Source organism: Rhipicephalus sanguineus, chromosome 9 (genome assembly GCF_013339695.2).
Source record: "Rhipicephalus sanguineus isolate Rsan-2018 chromosome 9, BIME_Rsan_1.4, whole genome shotgun sequence".
Taxonomy (NCBI): domain Eukaryota; kingdom Metazoa; phylum Arthropoda; class Arachnida; order Ixodida; family Ixodidae; genus Rhipicephalus; species Rhipicephalus sanguineus.
Window position 1 is genome coordinate 36,589,950 of NC_051184.2, and position 24,656 is coordinate 36,614,605.

Here is a 24,656-nt window from a genome sequence, read left to right on the forward strand (position 1 = left end):
TTAGATGAATGTATGATTTTTTAAAGGATAGGCAGTGTTCCTTCTACATGAGAGGATACGCGGTCCGCACACGAAAAAAAAAAATTGAAAAATATTAGCGAGATTGCTGGTGAAGGCCCGGTGTTTCTGTCGCCTGCGCGTGCGTTGGGATTCCGCGGGAACATTCAAAGCTTTTACCTGGCAGAAATTGAGTTTGATGTTTCGAAGCTTGACTCTGGTCACAGCTTCGTAGACGTTAAATAGCGTTGCTCTGTTCCGAGCTGTGTACTATATGCGGCTGACGAGAAAACAAAGTAACAGCTTAATAGGAACTTGTTTCTGAACGAGTTGGTGAATACTTGACGGCATCTTGATATTATTCATCTTTTTTTCACGTCTAAGATCAAAATGTCGCCAAGGTAAGAGCGCCGGCGTATACCGCACCCCCCCCCCTCCCTCTTTTTTCGAAGAAAGTAAGTAATTACATGAGAATGAACAAAGCTACAAAGTTAATATGAATCAAGATAACAGAGTTGAAAGCAGGGGCTCACACGATATGTTCCATGTCGATAACTGATCGATATGCATGCGCACTTTATAGTTCTCATCAATTAATGCGATGGTCCTATTAGTAGCGCATCTACGAAGCCTGCCCGCAAATGGGGTGTAGGGTATATGGAAGCTTCAATTCCGAGTTATTGAAAAAAAAACGAAACACCGTGCACAACGAAGCTCTTTAAACAGCAATTGTTAAACTATAGGCTGAGTCAACGCAATATTTTGAAGCTTAATCGGGCAGCAAGTATCTGATGTCTACATGAAAGCTACGGTCGAGCACAAAACTACTTTTTAAACTTGCGCGTTGACGTTGTAGTTCTGGCACTCTTGGGTCATGGCGAGACCTTGCGCCGTAAGGAACATTATACACCTTGCACTATTGTGCTTTTTGAGAACGACGGGCTTGTGCGAACGCCTCTGACTTGTGGTGCAATCCCGCAAGCTGCAGTGAATGCACTGCATCTCTTCTCTCTCTCTTTTTTTCTCTCCTCCCTAATCTCTGTTTCTCGTCTTTCCATTCCCCTTCCCCGATCCCCCAGTGTAGGGTAGCCAACCGGAAGTGTTTCTGGTTAACCCCCCTGCATTCTGCTTTTGTGTTTTCCTTCCTTGTATGATCGAAGTTATGTTTGCCCTTTATAGGCAACGCTACAAACTAATTAGGTCAAATCCTTCCCGCTTTCCAAAACAAGGTGATAATCTAAATGGTTCTGAACTTCTGATTCCAATGATGATAATTGTCGAGGGCAGGTGCGCGTATTTTCGTCCACAGATCGATTCTTTTTTCCATAATGGTCGCGGCGAAAGCGACCGTAATGATGCAGTCCTGCTTCATGGTCATATATTTGAAAAGCTTATTTTAGTGTATCGTTAATGTGCCGGAAAAAATAAAGGACCAACATTTAGACTGAGAAAGAGACACCGGGGGGGGGGGGGGGGGGGGGATGTTTTATTATTACTTTGGAGTAATGGTAGTGATAATCACTTTGTGGTCACTGTGGTAGACCGTGATTGGTTCCGCGACCATTTTCAGCTAGACGAATTTGTTCCTTTCGTCGAGAATTGTATTCACGCTGTTCTTTTGGTGTATTTAATTTCCGCGGTCTCCTCACGGCACTCTTAGTATGAAGTGAATGAGTTGCCAGACGGGCCTACCTTTTATATATGAAAGCGGGAAACAGACGGGGGGAGAAGGAAGGGCCGTTTGCCGTCATTCGAAGCCCTCGTGTAAAGTGCAAAACAGCTGCAACCTAATCTTTACCGGGAACTCGAGGGAGAGTGTTCCCATCGTTTCCAGGCGCCTTATCACCCATCATGCGGTTTTGATGCTTGTTTGGTAGTTTTGTTTTTTGAAAGGAATACTGATCTCTGCTGTAATCCTGATCGCAAGGAAAGATAAGCCGTTTGCCATCAGTTGTTGAAGAGCCCGTATAGCCACGTGGTATAGACGCTTGCTTTCGGGCCGTGGGTACGCGGGTTCGAATCCCGCCACCTCGTGAGGAAGTTTTTCGCCAGGATTTTCTTTCTTTCTTTCCCTTTCTCTCTTTCTCCCTCTCCTTTTTTTCTTTCTCTCACCCCACTGCTATACGCGGTCCGTCTGTTGTCCAATTTCGGTGGCACATACCCGTTTACGATGATGACAGTTATGTGCTTACGCCACGAAATTTTCTGACCAACGAGAGGAAGACAATTTCGCTGGCAAAGCGAGTCCTGGCAAAGTGAGCTTGACAAAGGCAGAATATTGTCCTGAGAAGTCATCACGGATGATGGCGACGAAGGCATTGCTCAAATTCTTCACAATGACAGACTCGCACCGGCGGCTACAGATCGATAGCGATGTTGTGACTGTGAGGTGTGTGCGCGGTAGTGTGTGTGTGTGTGTGTGTGTGTGTGTGTGTGTGTGTGTGTGTGTGTGTGTGTGTGTGTGTGTGTGTGTGTGTGTGCGTGCGTGTGTGAGTGTGTGTGTGCGTGTGCGCTTGCTCGTTCCTGCTCTCCCTCTTTCTCAGTACCTCTGACTTCTAAACTCCCCTTTCCCTTTTCCCCGTGTGGTGTAGCATACCAGTTATTCTAGACTGGTTAACATTCCCTCCTTTTTTTCCTCACCTGTTCCGTCCTTCTTTCCTTCCTTGGTTGAATTTCTCACTTATTTGTTTAACAAGTCCCGCTCAATAGTGGCGTTGCATGAATGGCTATACGACACTACCGATAACGTGCATGCAACGAAATAAAAACATGGAGGTTCTTCTAACAAAGAAAGTCGGAACGCGGCAGAAAGTACCAGTCTTGAAGGGGAATCCTGGGAAGTGGGGAAAAAAAGAAATTATGACGAATGACAAATAATCGCGGGCTACTATTGTCCGATCGCAAGACGACGTCCAAGAGACGTCGCAAATTGTTCTCGGCCGTGTTATAATAAGAAACATCAAGAAAAAAAAGGCGGGCATCTAGAAGAAACGCGGCCCACAAACACGCCAGAAGTAAATGACGAGCTGACGTGAACGTTAAAGGGTACAGGACAGAAACGACATGCCTCCAGCTCGCCTATACCCTTTCTGTCGAAGACTCCATCTTCGTGAAGGAGCTAGCTTGGGACAACTATTGCCGGGGCAATCAGAGGGACGCGCATTGCGCGTATCTCGAGGATGCCTGATGACAACGCTTGGTTGGACATGACGCGTTTATTGCCTGTACGGCTGGCTATCGAGACAGCTAAATGAAAAGGCTCCAGCAGGAATGCCTCGGAAGGATTCCGAAGAGACTGAAAGAACTAAAGAAAAAAAGGCGTATGATGTTGCAGGCATCTTCAGTAACGCATCAGAACAAAACAAACCAGTATTCCTTCTATCTTTTTACTGCAACCGAGCAAGCAGGCGCGATATTGAAGAAGGTATATAATGGTTGGCACAATGTCTGGCGTGTTACGGACATTTTGTTCGTAAATGTCCTCAGCGAGTGGCGCTAACCACTACGCCACGAAACGCTTTTTTTTTCTTTCTTTATTGCCCATGTACATACATACAGCAGTGAAAACAAATATATACCGTACAAAGAACAAAATAGAATAAAAAATATAATAAAAAATATATAAAAAAATAGAGTTTGCAAGCTTCTTAAAATTGCTTCATCTGTAGAAGGCTTTCTACTTGATGAAGCCAATCCGGTACATCTTCCTGGACCTTTTGTGTTTCCACAAATGAACATATAGACTCGAAAAAGTATTGTCGAACAGGACGTGCATTAGTATCAGCATGGCGCACCGCCATTCTTGACTGCCATATACTGTGCAGGCCCAGTAACATGACTAGATCGAATGGTACCCCTTCCTAATTTTCAACCGGGAGAAATCTGATGCCGTAGGCGTCGAGGGGCAAATCCTTTTTTAAAGTGCGTTGAAGAACGTCCCAAAAAAAGACCGCATCCCAGCAGTCAAGAAAAACATGTTCGATTGTCTCCGGCTTCCTGCAGAGTAAACACAGGTCTCCCCAAGGAACGAATAAGCCCTTTTCTTGCATCCATGTTTTCACAGGCAATGTTGCACTGTGTAATTTGAAGAAAAAGGATTTTACTCCTGGTGTTACCTCCATTTTTTTTACTCGGCTTAAGACATTCTGACCTGGGCCTACACGGTACATTGCTCTATAAAGAGGAACAGGAAGAACTGTATCTACTAGATCTTTGTATAACTTTTTACGGGAAACAGAACAGAGATATTCCAAAGAAAAACGTGTTTTTAAAAAGAGGCACGAATTAGCTACTTCTTTGAAGTAACCTCTAACATTTGTTTTCATGTTGCCAGAAGCCACCACGAGTTCCGGCAACACCCTCCCAAGCCTAAGCTGTATAACAGTACGTATGAACGGGTCTCGATTATTTAGGAAGAACATGAACCGGTTAACTAACTGACGCAGATACAAATGACACAGACTAAGGCCACCAGAGCGAACCCGCCTGAAAAGGTTAGTTCTACTTGTTCGCTCCCAAGAAGAACCCCATAAGAAAACAGCAAATATTCGGTGTAGCTTTTGTACATTCACACGCGAACAATGCAGTACTTGAAGCACGTACCAGAGCTTACTAACCAGAAATACGTTACAAAAGGTTGCTCTGGCGAAAATTGATAGATGAAAACCCTTGAATTGCTGAGTTTTTTCTCGCAGTTCAGCGGCTTGACGCCGCCAGTACGGTTCACTGTCACAATAATACTCCAGTGGAACACCTAAGTACCGCACAGGGGTAGTAGTCCATGAAATACCGGCAAAGAAGTCAGGAGTCACAGGCCATTCACCGTGCCAGTAACCCACGCATTTGCTCCAGTTGACCAGACTTCCACTCGTATTGCAATAAAGGTTCACAATTTTAGCGGTTTCAGTGACGCTTTCGCAATCTTTACAAAAAAACAGCTATATCATCGGCGTAAGCCAGTAACCGTACTTCAGCTTCTTGTAGTTTGTACCCTTTTATGGTAACACTTTCCATGACCTTCCGGCAAAATGACTCTATATAAATTGAAAAAAGAAGAGAAGACAAAGGACAGCCTTGCCGCACAGAACGTTTAACATTGATTCGTTTCCCGATAACTTTGTTGATGATGAGCCGCGTTTTACATCCAGTATATACTTCTCCTGTTGGACTATGTTAATGTTGGAAGCGTGATTCGCCACAACCCTAAAGCCATGGAGGTGCAACCCTAAAGCGCAACCCTAAAGCCATGGAGGTGCATCGCATCAAGGATACGACTACGGTCGTCATTCTCTTCAGTGGCCTAAAGGTACCTAACTACGTTATGTGCGGCACGAGCATGCTAAGGTGTACTTTGTACAAGAGACAGACTGACGTTTGTTATGGGTGTGGAGCTCTCGGCCATCGTGCTGATGTTTGCCCTACTCCGACGAAGAAAGTGTGCCGTGGGTGTGCTGTCAACGACCCTGCGGAAGATCACCAATGCCAGCCGAAATGTGCCTTGTGCGGAGGAGCACATCTAACGGCCGACAAGTCCTGCAGGCATCGTTTCCAAGTACCCTTCGTGGTGCGGCAAAGAAGACGGCGTAGAAAGCGCGCCAAGAAACACCTTCGGGCCCAGGAGGGTCCGACGTCACGGGATTCCAGCGTGGCACCACCTTCAAGGCTGCGCTCTCCCTCGCCAGCTTTTGGAAAGCGCCGCAGCCGCTCCAGGGGGCGCTCTGGCTCCCGCGGGCGCCCTCGCTCCAAAGGGCGCTCCCTCTCCAAGCTGCGCTTCCAAGAGGCTCCCACCACCTGGGCGGAACGAGCCAAGCCAAGGCCGGCACAGCAGCCAGCACAGGTAACGCACGCGGCACTGCCAGAGCAAAAGGAAGATCCTAGGATCGCATTTTTACTTCAGGAGAACGCCAGCTTAAAAGCTCAGCTTCAACAGATGAGGGTTGAGTTCGAAGCTCTCAAAAATTCAGCACAGGCCCCGGTGCGGCCTTCGTCAGCAGAGCCGCGGCCGGCTAAGCGAAGGATAGGTACGGAAGGAGAGGTTGCGGCGGCGTCCGACTCGGCCGTCCTTGGAGCAATCAGGGATTTGCAAAAGTCGCTAGCGCGGCAAGCGGAATGCTTTGACCTCGTGGCATGTAAAGTTGCAATGATTGAAAGCAGGCTTGGTCTAGGCGAGAACTCTTTTGTCCCGGTGACGCCCGTCTCGCTGGTTTCCCCGGCGTGCCCCGGTATGCCAATGGCTCAGGCCCCCGTAACTAAGGACGTGCCGGCAAGTCGGCAAACCAGTGGTAGTAATCATGGCTCCCAACGCAAATGAGTTTGTCATTTGGCAGTGGAACTGCGCGGGGTTTAGGAAGCGTAAGGCCTCCCTCCAGCAGTACATTGCCCCATTGGCGGTTAGGCCGCATGTAATGCTTTACAGGAAACCATTGACGCGGCGGTTGCCTTGCCCGGCTATCGATCTGTATCGGTTAGGGGAGACGGGCAACGTGGTCTGGCTGTCTTGGTTTCGAAGAAATGTGCGTTTTTAGAACACAAGCTTGCGCTAGGCAACTCTACTCTGGAGGCCCAGCTCGTCGAAATCATCCCGAATAATTGGCTTAAGTGCAGCATATTCGTACTGAATGTTTACAGCACCCCTCGGAATCACAAGCAGGCGTTTTCCTCGGTGGTCGCAAAGGCGGCTACCCTAGCGGGCAAGTCGCCGCTTGTAGCTGTCGGGGACTTTAACGCCCACCACCAGGCCTGGGGATATCCAAAAACCACTGTTAAGGGGAGAAACCTTGCTCAAGCTATGACGGACTGTTCCTTGGAGCTGGTCACGGATCCTCAGTTCCCCACAAGAGTGGGTAATTCCGTTACGAGAGACACCACTCCGGATCTGGCATTTACCAAAAACGCGGTGGGAGTACAGTGGGCTAACTTGCAGGAAAGCCTGGGAAGCGATCACTTTATCCTCTCGGTCACGCAGGAAACCCGGGTGGCTCCACATAAGGAGTACAAGGTGACGGACTGGGACGAGTTTAGAAAGCGCCGCAAGGCGGATCAGGCCCAATATGACACGTTGGAGGAACTCTTCTCGCGATTAGCGGAGGATGCGCTCCTCGCAACCAAGACGGTCCACACTGACCTACAGGTGGATGCAATGGACTCGCGTCTTGCGCATTTGTTGGAGGCTAAAAAATCGCTGGTTGAGAGATGGCGCACACAGAAGCTCAATAGGAGGCTGCGTAAGCGCATAGCGCTTCTCAATAAAGAAATCGAGGACTACAGTCAGGAGTTATCTAGGCAGCAGTGGAATGAAATTTGCTCAAAAGTAGACGGGCAGATGCGCACAGGAGGCAAATGGAACCTCTTGAAGGTACTCCTCAATGAAACTAACTCGAAAAGTAATCAGAGGTTGGCAATTGACCGATTAGTACAAGCACAGAGGAGCAGTGGAGTCGATGACACGACTGTACTTAAGGAATTGGCAGAACGATACCTTCCGATTGGCCCCTCCGGGGACTGGGACTACCCGGACTACCGGGGAGGGCCGCTGGAAGAAATCGACTCGCCCTTTACGAAACTTGAGATCGAAGAGGTGCTTCATGCGCTTAATAGTCGCTCAGCCCCGGGTCCTGACGGAATTACGAACAGGCTGCTGCGTAATCTCGATGATAGGTCCATCGATAAGTTAACCGAGGAGGTCAATCTCCTATGGGCAGAAGGCCGAGTGCCGGAGGCCTGGAAGACCGCCTCGGTGGTACTCATTCCCAAGCCGGGCAAGGCACTCGCCAAGGAGAACCTACGTCCCATCTCCCTAACATCTTGCGTAGGGAAAGTGATGGAGCATGCGGTACACAACAGGGTCTCTCGGTATGTCGAGGATAAAGAGCTCTTTCCACACAACATGGTAGGCTTCAGGCCGGGTTGTCCACCCAGGATGTGATGCTCCTGATTAAGAGGCAAATTATCGACCGACGAACCCTAGATATTCGAGGAATATTGGCCCTAGATCTCGCCAAAGCGTTTGATACTATTTCACATAAGTTCATCCTGGAGGCGGTCGAGAGCATGGGGTTAGGACCAAGGTTCCACGCCTATGTTCGCGCCTTCCTCAGGGACCGCAAAGCAACCATAAAGATTGGGCAGTCAAAATCAGGAACCTTCACCCTGGGTGCGAGGGGCACGCCGCAGGGTGCGGTAATTTCGCCTCTCTTGTTCAACATAGCCATGAAAGGCCTCTCGGAGCGTCTTTCCACTGTAGCCAATACAAACCACGCCCTATATGCCGACGACATTACTGTCTGGTGCATGGGAGGTTCGGATGCTGAGGTGGAGGAAGCGCTCCAGATGGCGCTGTCTATCACAGAAAGTTTTTGGAGGGCACGGGGCTTCGGCTTTCACCCTCCAAATCGGAGTTGCTTCTCTACAGACCTGTTAGCCGTGGGAGGAGGCCCCACTCACCGCTTGATCAGGTACAGATTGCGCTAACCACAAGGGACGGGCAAGCGATTCCCAGAGTGAACTGCATTCGGATATTAGGTTTCCTTCTTGAATGCAACGGCAGAAACACACAGGTTCTGGCCCGCATCACCTCCAAGACGGAGAACATGATTCGGCTTATTTTACGGGTTTCAAACCGCAGGGGAGGGCTGAGGGAAAGTAATCTCCTTCGGCTCTACCACGCGTTCCTCATGAGCCATATTATTTACGTCGCATCATCTCTAAATTGGTCTAAACGCGAGGAGGATAAACTCGACACTTTAATGCGGAAAAGTATTAAAAGGGTGCTAGGACTCCCCATGAGTACCGGCACGGACAGGCTCATGAACCTGGGCATGCACAACACCCTCTCGGAGGTGATTGAGGCACAGCAACTAGCTCAGGTCGCGCGGCTCTCCTCCACCAAGGCTGGGCAGCGTCTCCTACAGTCGCTTGGATGTCATCATACGGGCAGTGCGGAACAGAAGATATTTTTATCACAAACAATGAAGGGTACTTATGAGGTGGAACCCTTCCCGCGTAATGTACATCCGCGGTACAATGTTGGCCGGCGAACGGCACGGGCCAAGTCTCTGCTTGACTTCGTAGGTAAATCCCCGGGAAAGGTGGCTTTCGTCGATGCGGCGCAGTATGGCCGCTCGGACAGCTTTGCGGCCGTGGTTGTTGATCATCGCGGTCGCGTACTAAACTCAGCTTCCGTTAGGAAGGTGTCTGCCTCCGTAGCAGAGCAGGTAGCGATAGCTCTAGCTATGAAGGACCCTTCGCGTCCTGAGATATTCACCGACTCTAGGGCTGCCCTCCGGGCCTTCGCTTCGGGTGTGGTCTCAAGAGAGGCTGCCGCTATTCTCAGTTCGAGGGCTGTAGGAGGCTTTCACACAATTACCTGGTTCCCGGCCCACATGGGCTCAGGGGTTCATCCGACAGTTCCCAACGTCAACGAACTTGCCCAAACCGTGCGCGAGAAATCACGTGCCGCGGCGGTGCGGGCGGGTCCGGAGGCGGCTTCACGGAGAGCTTCAGGGATCCACTTGGCACCTTCAACGAAGTTACTTCGCACTATCAACTGTCAAGGCGGCGATACCCCCTCCCGCATTCCAAGCTTACTAGGCCGCAGTCGTCGGTTCTCCGGATGCTGCAGGCAGGTTCCTTCCCGTCTCGCAGCACGTTTAGCCACTTTGCTGAAGGCATAAATCCAGGATGTCCTAGCTGTGGGGCGGATAATTGCACACTCGCTCATATGCTCTGGCAGTGCCCGGCGTTACTTAGCGCAAAGTTCAGCACAGAAGAGGACTGGGAGAGGGCTCTTAAAAGCAACGAGCTCTCAGTCCAGCTGTCGGCAGTCCAGGAGGCCTGCGAACGGGCGGAGGGCCACGGTCTTCCAGTACCGGCGTGGGCGCGGCCAGCAACTGCGGCGGACCCCCCTTCGGGGGTTGTCTGATCGGGGTTCTCCAGGACCAAATAAAGTTCATTTCATCATCATCATCATTCGCCACGAAACGCAGATCCTCCACGTAGCTAACGGCGAGCGTTATATACACACCCTTTACCGCTGGACGGACTCAGAGACGTCCGGCGCTTATAAGCGTTTCTTCATTACCAGCGAGATGGCGCTAGGAGCGCGACGGGCGCATTTAAAAGTCGTCGGCTCGCTCGCTCGCTTCTTCTTATATTTGCGCAGGGAGAACCTTGCACTTCCGCTGCCTGCTCGCGCGGTTTTCTCGTGGTGAGGGTAAGAGGGATGTTTCACGCTTTCACCGTGATGTCCGCGCTCACGTTACGGAGCGTACGAAAGTCACTCGAGCTCAAGGGACGCCACTAAACGAACAAACAGAAGATGAGCGCGAACTATCAAGTGTCACAGCTCGACACTTGAAGCACGCTAGTTTCCTTCGCTGCTTCGGCCGCCTTTGCAACAGAAGCGATGTTCAAACTAAGAGTATTCATTGGCGAGCCTCACTTCGTATAGCATTAGTTTCTTGCTATCGCATTCATTGCTTCGCCCTTGCGGCGAAATTGTGACTTTTTTTTGTTTGTAAAGCCTAAAACATCTTCGATTACTACTCGTACTAAAAACAAGGAAATTCTGTTCTAGGTGGTAAGAACATTGAACTACTACTTCATGCGAACGCATCTACTGCAAGTCGTCTCGCGAGCTTCCACAGCGTTGCACGTGATGTGTGAAGCGGAGCCTGCAATGCACAGTGTGGTGTGCGTAGCAGTCGAGTGCTGGCAGTTTCTGTAGCAGTATGTAACGAATATTACATCGCTACAACTGCGCATAGCCGAAACTTCAAACACAGTTCGTGTTGCCCCAACACGAAGCTGCGCTCAGAATTCACATTAGGCAGTATTGTAATCGTCGGTGATTTTTTTTTAGGAGCGACGCTCCTTAGGGCCTAGCCTTGTCGGCGCCCGCGTCAGTCACAGTCCACGAAACCGAAACCGAACAAAAAAAAAAAAAAAGAAACATCTGTGAAAAAGAATACACGATAAGGCGCTGCAGTGAAAATGGGTATATATAAGCGCGTTCCAGACCACTCATTCTCTTTCTGCCATGGACGACCGTGAACGCACTCTCGACCGCGAAAGGAAACGTTGACGCAGACAGCGAGCTACCACCAGGAAGACGTTCATAGACCTAGTCTTTGCCAAATTCAGGCTAGATCCGATCAAAGCAACATTGGCTCTACATTTCCCGGACCACAAAGCAGTAATAATGAAGAGAAAACGGAATCCACAAATCAACACCACATACCATTTATGACCGATAAACATCATATATAAATGTACGCAAGCGTTGTCACTCATTTACATGCGCGAGTGGGCGATGTCACGGGAGATTCACGGTTACCGAACGATCCCTAGTGCTTCGCCGACTCTTCATCATTCACTTCGTGGATATGCGTAGATTTTTTTAAACACGAAAGTGTTTTATGCCGGGGTCCACCAAGATTTTCATGACGTATTTCTGTAAGCTTAAGTTCCGTCGACAGGAGTTGAACCCACGACCTCTCGGTCTGCGACGATGGCTGGCGGGCGTATAGCCCACTGAGCTACCGCCAAACACATAACAGAGGCTACATGAATGCGCCTTTTATCTTTCACACTTTCCTCTCACAGTGCTGTTACATGAATGTATGGATGGATGGATGCGGGGTGGTGACATGTGTGCCACCAGGCTCAAAAAAAAAAAAGAAAAACGCGCCGTTGCTGCGACCGTCTCACTAGGCGCGTTTGCAATAGAAGTGTAATTTCGTTTAACACAACACGCGGTGGTGGCTTTAGACCAAGCCTCGCTCATAGCACCAGTCCATATCGAAAAATAGCTCTCCGACGCTCGCCTGGCTGTCGCACCGCGTTCCCCGCTTGCCCTGTGAGAATTAACTGCCGGGCTAGAGGGAAGACGCAACGCGCGTAGCGTTTCTCTGCGTTTCACGACGCTTTGGAGGAGTGCATATCGAGTATCACTGTTTATTATAGGCTGGTTGATGTCATATTTGCACGGGATTCACCATATGCCGTGTCCACGTATATGTTCAGAACTTCAGCTACCGCAAGGGTTAAATTATGATCATGGGCGTTACGTGCCACTAGGCGTCAACGTGAGTGCGTCCGCATCAGGTGGTGCTACATCTGCCAAACAGAAATAGACATTATACAAGCTGTGATATACCAATGCACTAAAGCAGTCAACTACTTCTGTGACAACACGTTTCACTTTCTAGCTATATACGATTCCTATGACAGAGGGATCAACCATCTTTTTTACTTTTACCTTTGCCCGGAACGATTCCAGTTCTGTCAATCTCTGCGCAGCTTCTTTTGTACCAGTAATTGCGCCTTTCTTTCGCATCTCAACTGCCGGCCAGTTAGGACTTCTTTTCCCTTTGAATCACAGCGCCTTTTGTACGCGTTTCTTGCCGGTTGAGCATCGTGGCATTACGTCACGACAAAGATTCGCGTGTCACCGACCTCTCACACCCAGATTGCAACATGATCGAAGGAAATACCATCGCTTAACTAGGCCAGCTTTCTCGACATGGTCATCCGGCAGATATTGCGCATGACGAGCATTTGGGGAACGTATTGACGCAAAGCAATTGGCCGGCGTCATCTAGACTCAAACGAAATAAAGAAAAGGCGTCTTAGTGGTTCGCGATGCCACGGCTAACCTCCCAACATGGCAAGTTATTGGTATTCTCTGAATCGGAATTCTTTGCTGTGTACGCGAACTTTTAGACCTATGGTTGAGAAAGGCGAGTGGTGCCCGTTACCTGGGGAACAACTTGCATACGGAAATCGTCAAGTTTTTAGCCTCACGGCTGTGTCATGCGATTAATGAAATGGGAAGACAGAGATGCCTTGCTAGTAGTAAGATGCCCTGAGGCATACAACGCGTATTGGTCATTAACGTGCTCTACCTAGCTATGACGAACTCAAAATCAGACATTGTTGAGCGAGCTCAGATACCTGGCTCCCGCTTTGGGCCGCTCTCGTATATATCCTAGAGAACGCGTGTGCTTTAGGTCGGATTTTAACAATCGATGTATGTTTTTACAGTGTTGTAGGCGTTACTGGAATAAAGTAACTAAATACTTTACTCGCTATGCTAACAAAAAAGGAACGCGTTACGGCCCTACGTTACCTCTTAAAAAAAGGTAACGCGTTACAGTTACCCTGAAAAAAGTAACGGACGTTACTTCTGCCGTTACTCTATGGTCAAAAATTTTATTCACAGTACTCCCACTGTAGGAAACCCAAATAACAGTTTTACAAAGCTGATATAATTCACACAAAACAAACGACAATTTTTGCGCGAACTACCGATTTAACGAGTATCGGTAGCATAAATGTGTCGTATCATGGCAACAGTAGCGTAGTCAGAAATTGTTTTCGGGGGTGGGGCGGGGGCGTTAAGCCATACTTTATGTATGTATGATTGTGCGTGCGTTTGTATGTGTGCCTGTACATATACACATGGAAAATTGAAAGATTTGGGGGGAGGGGGGTTGAACCCTCAAACCTCCACCCGCCTCCCCTCCCCCCCTCAACGCCAGTGCTTGGCAATAGTGGGGTGACCTAAACTCGCCTGTACAGTGACGTGTGATGGCTGCTAACTCTGTGGCACGTGGTAAATCCATTTTCTCAGTGTGACGTTAATCACAAAATTAGATTTCATCATCAACGCTCTCTTTAAAGAAAGCACCACTACTCTCAACAAATTTGCAGTAATTCTGACGGTGCGTGTATACTAACAAGACAGATGATCAAATAGTCATACAGAAATGCTTAAACGGCTTAGTTTCGGGAAAAAAAGATTTGCAAATATATGCATTTTTCCCCTTGAAAAATCTGTATACTTGCCTCAAAAATTGCGAGCATTTAGCGAAGGTGCTCAAGGTCGGCCTCGTTCAGGGGCGTAGCCAAAGGGGGGTTGGGGGTTTCAACCTCCCCCCCCCCCCCAGGAATTTTTCAATTTAGCTTGCGTATATATACACGCACACATACAAACGCAGGCACGAACATACATAAAGTATGGTAGACCCCCCCCCCTCCCGAAAAAAATTTCTGGCTACGCCCCTGGCCTCGTTCACTGAAAAATTGGGTAACTATAGAAACGTGTACCCGCAGTCGCCGATAGAAAGAAGCAAATTTCATTTTGAAAAGAAAGTTGATAACCATCGCTATAATATTGCAAGAAGAATTTTCTCATAACTACAGCATCTTGTCGAAATAAAGCAACAGCTGCGTTCAAAGCTGTCATCGGACAAATCGCCTCTCTTCTTAATGAATACGTCCGCACCTACACTGAATAGGCACTCGAAGGACGCATTGGATGGTACTCTTAACGCCTGATGAATGAAAAATAGCGCGAAAAAGCGTAGGACGAGACGAAAGCTACAGCACAAAAGCGCTTGTGCTGTAGCCTTCTTCGTCTCGTCCTACGTTTTTTCGCGCTGTTTTCATTCATCACGAATTACCAACTCGCCCAACAGTCTATTCTTAACGCCTGGCGGGCTGGCATGAGTACGCCGCTGTCACAATAGAACGTCGGGGCGAGCTCTGCAATAGTGCCGCCTATGAGACGAAAGAATTTTGTGTAAATCTTCCGGGATAATTGAAAAAATAAAGTAACGAGTAACGTGACAGCTCACGTTACCGAAAAATGTTAACGTAAGTACGTTACCCGTTACAGTTCCTAAATAGTAACGAGTATCCTTACTAAGTTACCGAAAAAAGTAACGCGCTACCGCCAACACTGGTCATTAGGCGCCTGACACGGAAAAAAAAGTGAGTCAAGTATCATATGAGTCGGCCTAAGGCGGCGACACGCCTGATCGCCGCATGTTTGGAGAACAAATGTAGCACTTCTTCCTTACTGATATGTGAGTACCTGCGCAAACTTAGTCTTGTTTTTTTTTTCTATCAGAGATCCGTCGTCTGTGATAGGGTCTGAGTGCATTCGTTACATCGTACATGTGCCTCCCTGTTTGCACGTGCCGCGAAAGCGATTTGGTGTCACCCGGTGCAGTTGCACTCACCTGAACTATGGTTACTCTAGCATGCAATAAACTTCCCTGTGTGTCCGGAAGTTCTGCATTCTGTCTTTTAGCTCATTTAACACCTCAGTGCCTCGATGGTTAAGTTGCTACCAGTGGCCAAGTCAACTTGATAAACACACGAGAAGCGTTTCGTGACCCGTGCGGTTTCCCTGATCACACTAGTGTGATCAGGAAACCCGGATCAAGGATCACGTTAGAGTGATCAAATAGAGTGCGAGGTGTAGTTGTGAAAGCACTCAATGACAGGTATACAGCTAGAAACGGACGCCTACTATTTCCTCAGCCGTTTGCAACAGTGAATCGCGGAACTCTCCTTCTCCAAGTGACACGCCCCGTTGACGCACTCCTGCTGATGTCAGTACAGAAACACCTCTCACTGAACGGTCATGGAGTATGACATTATAACCACAAACTTCTGAGGTAACTCGGCGTAAGAGTGATATCAACACTGTATCGCACATCCGCGGATGCGGGATAATTTTTCATCGGCGGTAGTTATCAAGAGCTTTTTCCAGAGAAAATACCGCGTGTTCGTGCTCCGAGATGCTCCTGTTTTACCCTTCCATTTCCCGAAGCTCTTCCAGGTGCCACAGCAGAGCGTCAAACGGAGCGAACCGTTAATTATCCCGTTTACGCACTCGTTAATCTCTATCGCTGCATTCGGACCGGAAGCGGCTTCCAGGTATTGCGTCGAAACAGTTTTACGTACCGGTCCCACGCAGTAAGTAATTAAACCGGCATGTGAGCCTAACGGGCTGCCGGTATTTAGCCCCGCAAAACACGGCATGGGCGGGGTAATCCAATAAGCTTTTTTCCCCTCCAGGTTCTGAGCAATTCACGTGCTTACGTACTCGGCTACCCGGGACTTCCATTCACGTTCAGCACTCGCAATGCTGTTTGCGCGTAGAAAATAAAACCGATTTTTCAAGACATGTGTGCAGAAACCACTTTGCAAATGCGTTGTGCGGAATAACACAAGGTGGCGGAAGAGTTACAAAAGGGATAATTGCGGCTACTAGTAACCACTTTGATAGACCTTTCCTTTGTTTCTGTAAAGCTTTCTTCAGCTTGAGAGCATCAGCAGAATCGAATTGCTAACAGCGGCTGAATAAGTACGCAACCATCGGTTGCTTAACACGTATTAATATCGAAATTCATTGCCCTGCCTACAAAGTAATGCACGCAATTATGGTGAAAAACTGCAAACGACAATGCGACAATCACGTCATCTCACACGCGGGGCATAACGAAAGCGATGAGAAAGCTAAGAACACAACAGCCTCCTTCCTGTAAGGGGATACCGTGTCTCGGAAGTAGGCTCATTTAAATTCTGCGCGCGGAACGCACGATAGAGGCCTTATGCATAAATAGTGGTTAGGTTAAGACGGTCTGGCCTAGGAAAGGTCACGCATACCAATGTGCCGGTGAGGACTGCAGGGTTTTGAAGCGTTTCGCAGGTTTGGGTTATGCTTGACACCAACGTGCTCACGTCTGTTTGACGTAGTATTTCAGGCAATCTTCTATCTAATACGATCTGCATTGGCTGCGTGTATAGAAACGCTGCTCACGAAGACGCAGCTGCTGTGTTTTTGTTTTGCTTTGTTTTGTTTTTTTGCAAGCTAAGCGCAGGTGTTGTACGCGTGTGCAACACACGTGCGATTCGTTCGTCGGTTACAAATCTCAGCTGATAATGACAGTTAGAAGATCGACCGAAAAAAAAAATAATTCGCAGACGACCTAGAGGTAAATGTCACAGAAATACGATAACATTACGTTATTTGCATCATCATTGTCAGTGTTTGCTGCTGCCACGCTCTCCCCGCAAGCTTCTTAGCCGTATCCGCCTATGTCACTTTCTGCAGCTCCCAGCCGCTCACATATTCTAAGCATTTTTATTGGACTACCGCGCTATAGCTCTCCTCTGCTTTCTAAAACTTGCGTGTCAAATATGCGAGCACTTCAGAGCGTGCAAGCACAGGCACTACGTGTTTGCCTCGGTCTACCACGAAGCACCTCATCAGCCGGAACAGTTATATTGAATCGGGACCAGTGTTTCGGAATTGCCACTCCGGAATTGGAATGACTCCGGAATCATTCCACATTTTCGCGACCCCGGAATCGAATGAGAATGGAATGGGGACAACGCTCGGAGGAATGGAATGGAAATGGAATTAAGCGCCTTTTGCACGGAATGGAATGGGAATGGAATTACGTCTTTTTCCGAAAATAGAGCACGTTTTCGTCTACGCGCTGTTTTTCAAACTTCAAACATTAGTAAGTCAGAGCCTCGAATTTAACAATAAAGCAGTATTTTTAAAATGGCTTGGCTGATTACAAGCACGGTACATTTATAAGCAACACGCCTACTACAAACCAAGGCATAAGTTAGTGTACAAACAAATGCATAATCCCAGCAGATGCTGAACAGAGGAAAATTATCCCTGCGCGTTGGTTCCCATTGATACCCCCACACGAAAGTGGCGAATACTTTATGCACTACCTGATCTTTATCTCACGAGCAGTTTAGTACCTGAGTCACATAAATAACCTTTGCCACCAGGAAGACATTGCATACCTGCGCACAGGCGAACACAGAAAGTTCTCTTCACCCCATCCATGCTTGCGAGGTGCGCTTGCCAAGCGTGAGTGCTGACGACTAGTGCGGCCCAGCGTTCCGTATTCGATGCAAAGGCACAAGGTGCCATAGTGGTGCATTGTTCCAACTAATACCAGCAGATCTAGATGATTTTGTTCCCCATTAACAAAATCTTAGTTTTCTCCACATTCACGACCGCTCCAGACGCGTGGCAAAACTGCTTAGTCTCCTTAAACACTACTTTTGTCAGCATAAAAATACGCTATGTCGTCATTTTAGCATTAACACATTTAGGCTTAAACAACATTAAAGCATCGCCATTCGTTCAAACATGCTGACCATGCAAGTGCTATAGGTAGCGGGAGAACTGCCCCCATGGAAATGGCATATTGATAGTTTTATCGAGTTAAGGATGAACGCCTCACAAAGCTGATGTCATCAGATGCAATAACTACTGTAAAGGTACGCAAAACAGGTTACCAAGGTCGAGGGATAATAGCTTGGTGACATATCTCGTGCAGTACAACCATAATAGCTTGGTGACATATCTCGTGCAGTACAACCACCCTATAGGGAGGCGCTCATTCCACAACACTGCTCGGGACTATCCGATTACGACCTACGTCACAACCGACGCGCTGAGAGCGCGTACTCGACATATTTCACGGATGGTGTCGAGCCATCTTCCGTACCTGCCAGAACAACGACCACAGGTGTCGTTCTCCAAAGTCGTCAGCTTTCACCGCGTCAGCTTTCACCGCGCCATCGGGTTTCACACCCTCGGCGCGCTCGCCATCCGCCCTGTGGTGTTTAAGTCAATCCGAAGTGCGTCTTTTGGTCCCAGGAATCAGAAACAAGACCTTTCTACCTTGGCCTTGAGGCAAGTAGCTCTGGACTGGTAGCATACTTTCTACGCTGACAGGTTTCACGTATTCATGGGTGGCTCTACCACCCAGACCAGCTCCAACGGCGCCACCGTCATCCCATCACGGCACATCAACCTCACTTGCAAACTTTGTCACGTGAGCACATCGACTGGTTCGGAGCTCGTTGCCCTGCGAGGTGCCGACGATTGTATCAAGCAACAACCGGCTAATCGATGGGTAGTATTCTGCAACTCAAAGGCCGCTCTACGATGTCTTTCGTCGGCACTTCGTCGCGGATCGTACGAACAACTTGTGTGGGAGATACGAGAAATGCTGCACTATGCGACTGAAAGAGGACACAACGTTGTGTTTCAGTGGATACCAAGTCATTGAGGTATCTCCGGCAACGACCTCGCCGATGAAGCCGCCAGAAAAGCACACGTAGAGACGAGCCTTGTTTCTATACCGTTATCCAGGACTGACGCGGCTCGATACGATGAGCCGGCGCAGAACATAACACTGCAAAAGTGGCAAACATCACAGATCACATACCATCAACTATATTCTCTCGACCTATCTCTACGACTGCGGCTACTACCTGGTCTATCCTGGGAGGAAGATAGAGTGTTGTGCCGTCTGCGCCTGGGTGTAGCATTCACCAACGCCTACTCGTTTAAGGTCGAGATGACCGACAACGCTGAGTGCAACGACTGTGCCATTGATGAAAGTATTGAGCACATTGTGTTACTGCCCGACATACGCAAACGAGAGGCTTCACCTCCGCACTGCTCTCAATCAACTGGACGGAAGCGCTTTCACCGTCGAGAAGGTATTGGGACCGTGGGGGCGGGGCTGCCCGTCACAGTTCCGAAAGGCAACGAAGGCGCTGTTGCGTTTTCTTAAGCATACCGGACTGAGTCGCCGTTTGTGACGTCAAACGCGGAACTGTTGTTATGTTGGCGGAAAGAGTGACTTTTCTCTCCTCCTCTTTCCTTCCCCTTCCCCTGGTGCAGGGTAGCCTACCAGGCTCAGCCCTGGTTAACCTCCCTGCCTTTCTTTTATTCTTATTCTCTCTCTTTGCAACCCAATTCGTTATTCTGTTACTTCTCGGTACATGCCTTGTCCGTTTCTTCTTCTTGATTTCTACTAAGGACCACACATGAACGTGCGGAAGCGCTTCTACGATTGCTCTAGCCACGGTGCCGTGCGCAGCAGAACTGGCAGAACTACGAAGAGACGGAAGTCGGCGAACACAAATCTCTTTCGCCTGCCAAGCGTAGTGCGCAATCGGTACTGCCACGCACGAAGACGCTAAGGGTGAAGCGACGCAGTTTGTGGCTGCCACTTATCAGGCGCACCGATCTCGACACTGACCGTGCCGACATCCGAGTGCGCGGCCTTCACTTCGTATCACGTGAGCTCGAAAAACCCTTTTTTTAATTAGTGAAATGCCGCGACGAAACAAAATAACTGCGCGAATAGCATTCGTCGGCAGGCTATCTAGGCAGCGGTATGAGCCGAATCCTGACTGGGAACCGACGCTTCTGCTCGGATACAGCTGTAAGCGCTTGCCACGAAGACTCTGCGCGCTACGACCGTGTGAAAAGACGGTGCTTGCAGAAAGGTGAAGCTGATGCGATGTCAGCGGCAGTCGTAGATCCGATCGACACCGGGCACGGCGACGCAGTGGAACGCCAGCCCGGACCGGAAGACGAAAGGAGCACGGAAGAAGCCAAACTTGGTATGCAGCTTTCCCAAGTGACTTGAACGCTTTTGTCTCCTGCAGCGTCACGAAGCTCGAAGTGTGGACGAGGTATTTGATCGTGTCCCCGCGCGTCGTTTGAGGCAGTGCAATGACGTCCGTCGACGTTTCGGCGCCCGGTCACAACGGGTAAGTGTCGACATCGCCGCACATTTGCAGCGTTATCCTCGTATAGATCGAGCGCTGACCCGATCGACTTAGCGTAACACAGCTTAACAAAATTCGTTGCGGGGCTGGTTTGTTCATAATCTTGAATGCTGGAAAACGCGGCTTCAACACAGGACAGAGAAAAAACACTGATGCACTCGCTTGTCCTCTGAAATAGTGTTCTGCATATCTGTTCTGTGTTGAATCTGCGCTTTCAAGTATTTAAGGCTAGCGTCTCGAAGTGTCTCTCCGCTGGCAGCGGGCGGAATTTCGCCTGTAAACTCCCGAAACCTCAAAAAACACTTCGACTCAACGAATGTGGGAATGGCGCTGCGCAGAACGAGGCCAAACGAGACAACAGGTGGCACACAGATGTGACCCGCGTTTCGTCGGAGTGACGGCCGTGACGTGACGTGCCAGCCATCTATTTCTACTCTGTACCCAGATCCAAACCGTAAACAATATATGTTCCCAATCTTACATCTTCGACTTGTCCTGATCCATTTTAGTCACGTAATAACGTCATTTGGATCTGTAGAATGATTTTGCAAAAATAGAACGGTGTAACGGCGTCTGCAGAGCAGCGCACGTTGCTGAATCGCTTGTTAAAAACATTTCTTCTCGAAAACAAAGGAAACGCCAAACCGTAACATTTGTGGCATGCTGTGTTGCTGATTCGCGTTATAACAGTAAGAACGATTTCACACACCTTCTTACATTTGAGTCACAGTTGTATTAAGAACTTGAACGATCGACGCTCGATTTCAACCCACGCTCGAAACGTGCGTTTGAACCATCTTGTCATATCAAGTCTGCCAAAATGTTCAACTTTGAAATTTTAACCTCCCCCCCCCTCCTCCCTCCGGTCGTTCTACCTAGTCGAGGAGTTAAACTAATTAGGCCTACTGAAGACTAATTAGGCCAGGAATAAAAATATTTAGACGTAACGTCTTTCCGAGCGTAATCGAATGTTGTGGAATATGTTTTCCGCTGATGTTAGATCTTCGTCAGTGAGAGACTTTGTACCTGGTCTTCACAGCCGCTGATAATGATGAGAGTGTCCTTATCTTATATATGTGATTCGAACTGACCTGTTCACCCAACGTCTGCGATAACGCTACCGAGGGTTGCGCTATTCGTAGACAAGTAAAATATAAGCAAACTTTGTTGATGGATATAGTTATACTTCGGACAGTTGGCCTGAGTCCAACGCACGAATGTTTATGTGCGTTTGCTGTAACAGCAAGGCTTGGGAGACAGAAGCCTTGCTTTGCGGAGAAGCAGCTCGTTAGTGTTCCCATCAGGCCGCCCGATGGCGTGTTGTAATGAGATCCTTTAGGGCTGCTATCTTAACCACAGTAACTACGACTGTAACCTAGTGTATACGGCACATGCTTTCCTTCCGTATGCAATGTTACGACAGCGAGACGACCATAAGTGCGCTGCACAACCTCACGTGCTATCTCGCTCTACATGACTCAACTCTTCCTAAACCTAAATGTACCTCCTGTTTTGTTTCTTTTTTAATTTTACGACACGATTAAGCTGAGCGTGGTACGCGAGCAGGGTTATCCATGCCACAAATTCTGTAGCATGCGGGCCACTGGCTGCACGCGCTAAGTTTTGATTTTTTGTGGCTTGTGTGTTGCCTTAATTTTTTCTTTGTTTTCTTGCTTCCACGCATTTTAAGCTTACGAATTTAATGGGAGGGTCTCCCTGGGAATAAACTGCTGTACTGCTCCTGAGCGCAGTGCAGTAGTTAGCGTCAGTTCTAGTTAGGCTTATGCGATGCCCTCTCTTAAACGCTAAACTAATAATAACAATAAGGTAATAGAGGCAGAGTTCACTGCTAGCGTCATAAACTGGAAAGTCGCAGAAATGTTATCCCAACGCAAATGTGGATGTGACCCTCCTAACCATCAATCAGAAAATGAGCGGAACGAAAAGAAGAGTGGACTCCATAAAAACGTCTGGAAATTTTTTGCCAGACGTACACCAGCGTTAGCTACAGGACGTGCAAACAGCATGAAAATTCAAGGAATTATGGACAGCAAAGTTGCAAAAAGAACGGCTTCAGTGACAGGAGTTTGGCTTATAATGCCCTAACAAAACATTTTTGCTTCTCTGAAAAGCTGGCAGTGCGCGTTGCGTAGCCCACTGCCACCGGCATGCTGCGTTTGGTAGACGTCTTAGCTAAGGCTGATGAAACCTGCTAGCATTAATGACCATCTGGCAGTGTGTAAACCTCTTCGCTACCCGCGTCCACGTTCACGGGCGTTATTTGCTGAGCAAATTACACAGCAGCAAACTGCTCAGTGTAATTGAAAACTCGCGCCTTTGTTGACCGGTGTCCTTTACCCGTAGTCCAAGAGCAAACAGCAGAAGTCAGTATGAGTGGCTGGTGTGCATAGGAAACTGCGGTGGGCAAATCGCGCAGCGCGTGGCTGCTTATATCTAACTGCTTAAAGTTTTGTCATTAATACTTTGTTTGCATACGAAGTAGGGGGAGCAAAAATTTTTCTGTTTGTCTTCGGGAATCATTTACAAAAGATATTTGAAGCACTCGAAGCCTGCATTCGCATTTATCGGTGGCTTTGTCGCCATATTTGCAACAAACGTCCCGCGTTTGTGAACACCCCATTTTTCACCCTTTGAAAAATGAAGTATTTTTTGGAATGTTTTTTTCATGTTTGCACTCGTAGAACTACGGGAAATAAGATTTTGCAAACTTCATCTCTTTTTCTTGCCTACATTTCTGTTCGATAGCGAAGAGGTTAAGATGCGTGGTACAGTAAACGCGCGTGCATGGGGGACATAGCAGCATGTTTGCTGAGATTCTGAAATCTAGAAAGCAAGTCTCGAATCTTGACTTGTGTATTTTGTTACCGGGGTGAGCAGTTTGGCATTAGTATAAGACTTCTTATCCGGCCCTTTTTTTCGTATTGCTGCATAAGAATGGCGGTCCCCTATGCGCTAGAAAGCTATTTGCTTTCACTTTCCCCCACCAGTAGACTAATTGAAGTGGACGACGGTGAACAAGGCGGTCCTGGTGGATTGTACAGTACGGTCCACTGTTAAAGGGAACACTCGAATGAGCACCGTTCATGTTGCTGGCCCCCTAACGACAAGTGGATGGCGAAACTTCGTTCGTGCATGGCGCTGTTCTGTCAAAAGGAGTCGTAACTGTCAACCACCAGTAGTGTTATGCAAACTAAGGCACTATGCTTTTGCAAGAGAGCGAAATCCGAACATGCACTGCACGCACGTGCTCCCTTTAACAGTGGACCCGTCTGTACATGCACGTGAAACTACGCAAGTCGACGTCCAAAAGATACAGTAAACTCTAACTCTACTTAAAGGAGCCACTAGTTCACTAAACTCTAGGGGCTAGCGCCATTAAGGACACTTAAATTGAACATTAAGATCGCCTAAAGTTTTCTGTTCTTACGAAACCCTTCATGCATTAGAGAATATAACATTCTTTATTTAGTGCTTCGTAGAAAGCTAGCGATACACAGAAGATTTGCCCGTGAACTCTCATTTCCGTAGCGCCCTTTAACGAATTGGCGCATCTGACGTTGTTTTCTACGCATGTAATCCGTGGGTAGTCCTCTTGTTAATTTCACTTAGAGTGGTAGCGTTTTTAAGGTAACTACATTTTGCATTATCTCTTCTCCTTTATGGCAGTTTCGGTTAACATTAGAAATGTGAGCTATACGTACGTATAATACTGTCGTCCAAAATTATGCTCCGTTTAGCCCAGTAATATTTTTAAAAACCCAGCTCAGACAAACATTTATGCAAAGATGGGTTTGATACCTCAAAATTCTTAGGAAGCTTACGGCATTCAGTATAACAGCCTCTTTCATAGTCTGGAAAATAGTTGCACTTGTATGCAGCGCTGAAAATAAGATCCTGTTATACTTGGTGATGATATTTAATCAAATATAATTTTATTGTTCTGGCGGGTGGGAGAGTGAAATCGATGAACGGTAATTAGGCTCAAACGCGAGTAATTGGCATGTAGCCCAACAAAAGTACCTCAAAGCCCAAGACCGCTGCAACAAGCTGTGATCAGGGATGTGATAATTGGCTGTAGGAACCGGCGCAATCATGTAATACGCAAAACTAAAAAAAAAAGGAAGCAAGAACAAAAATGGGGAACTACAGGGCAGGCGCCAGCTGTGACACTTAATTGCCTTAGCCGCAATTAGCTCGGATCCGAAATCACTCCACGGTTTTTC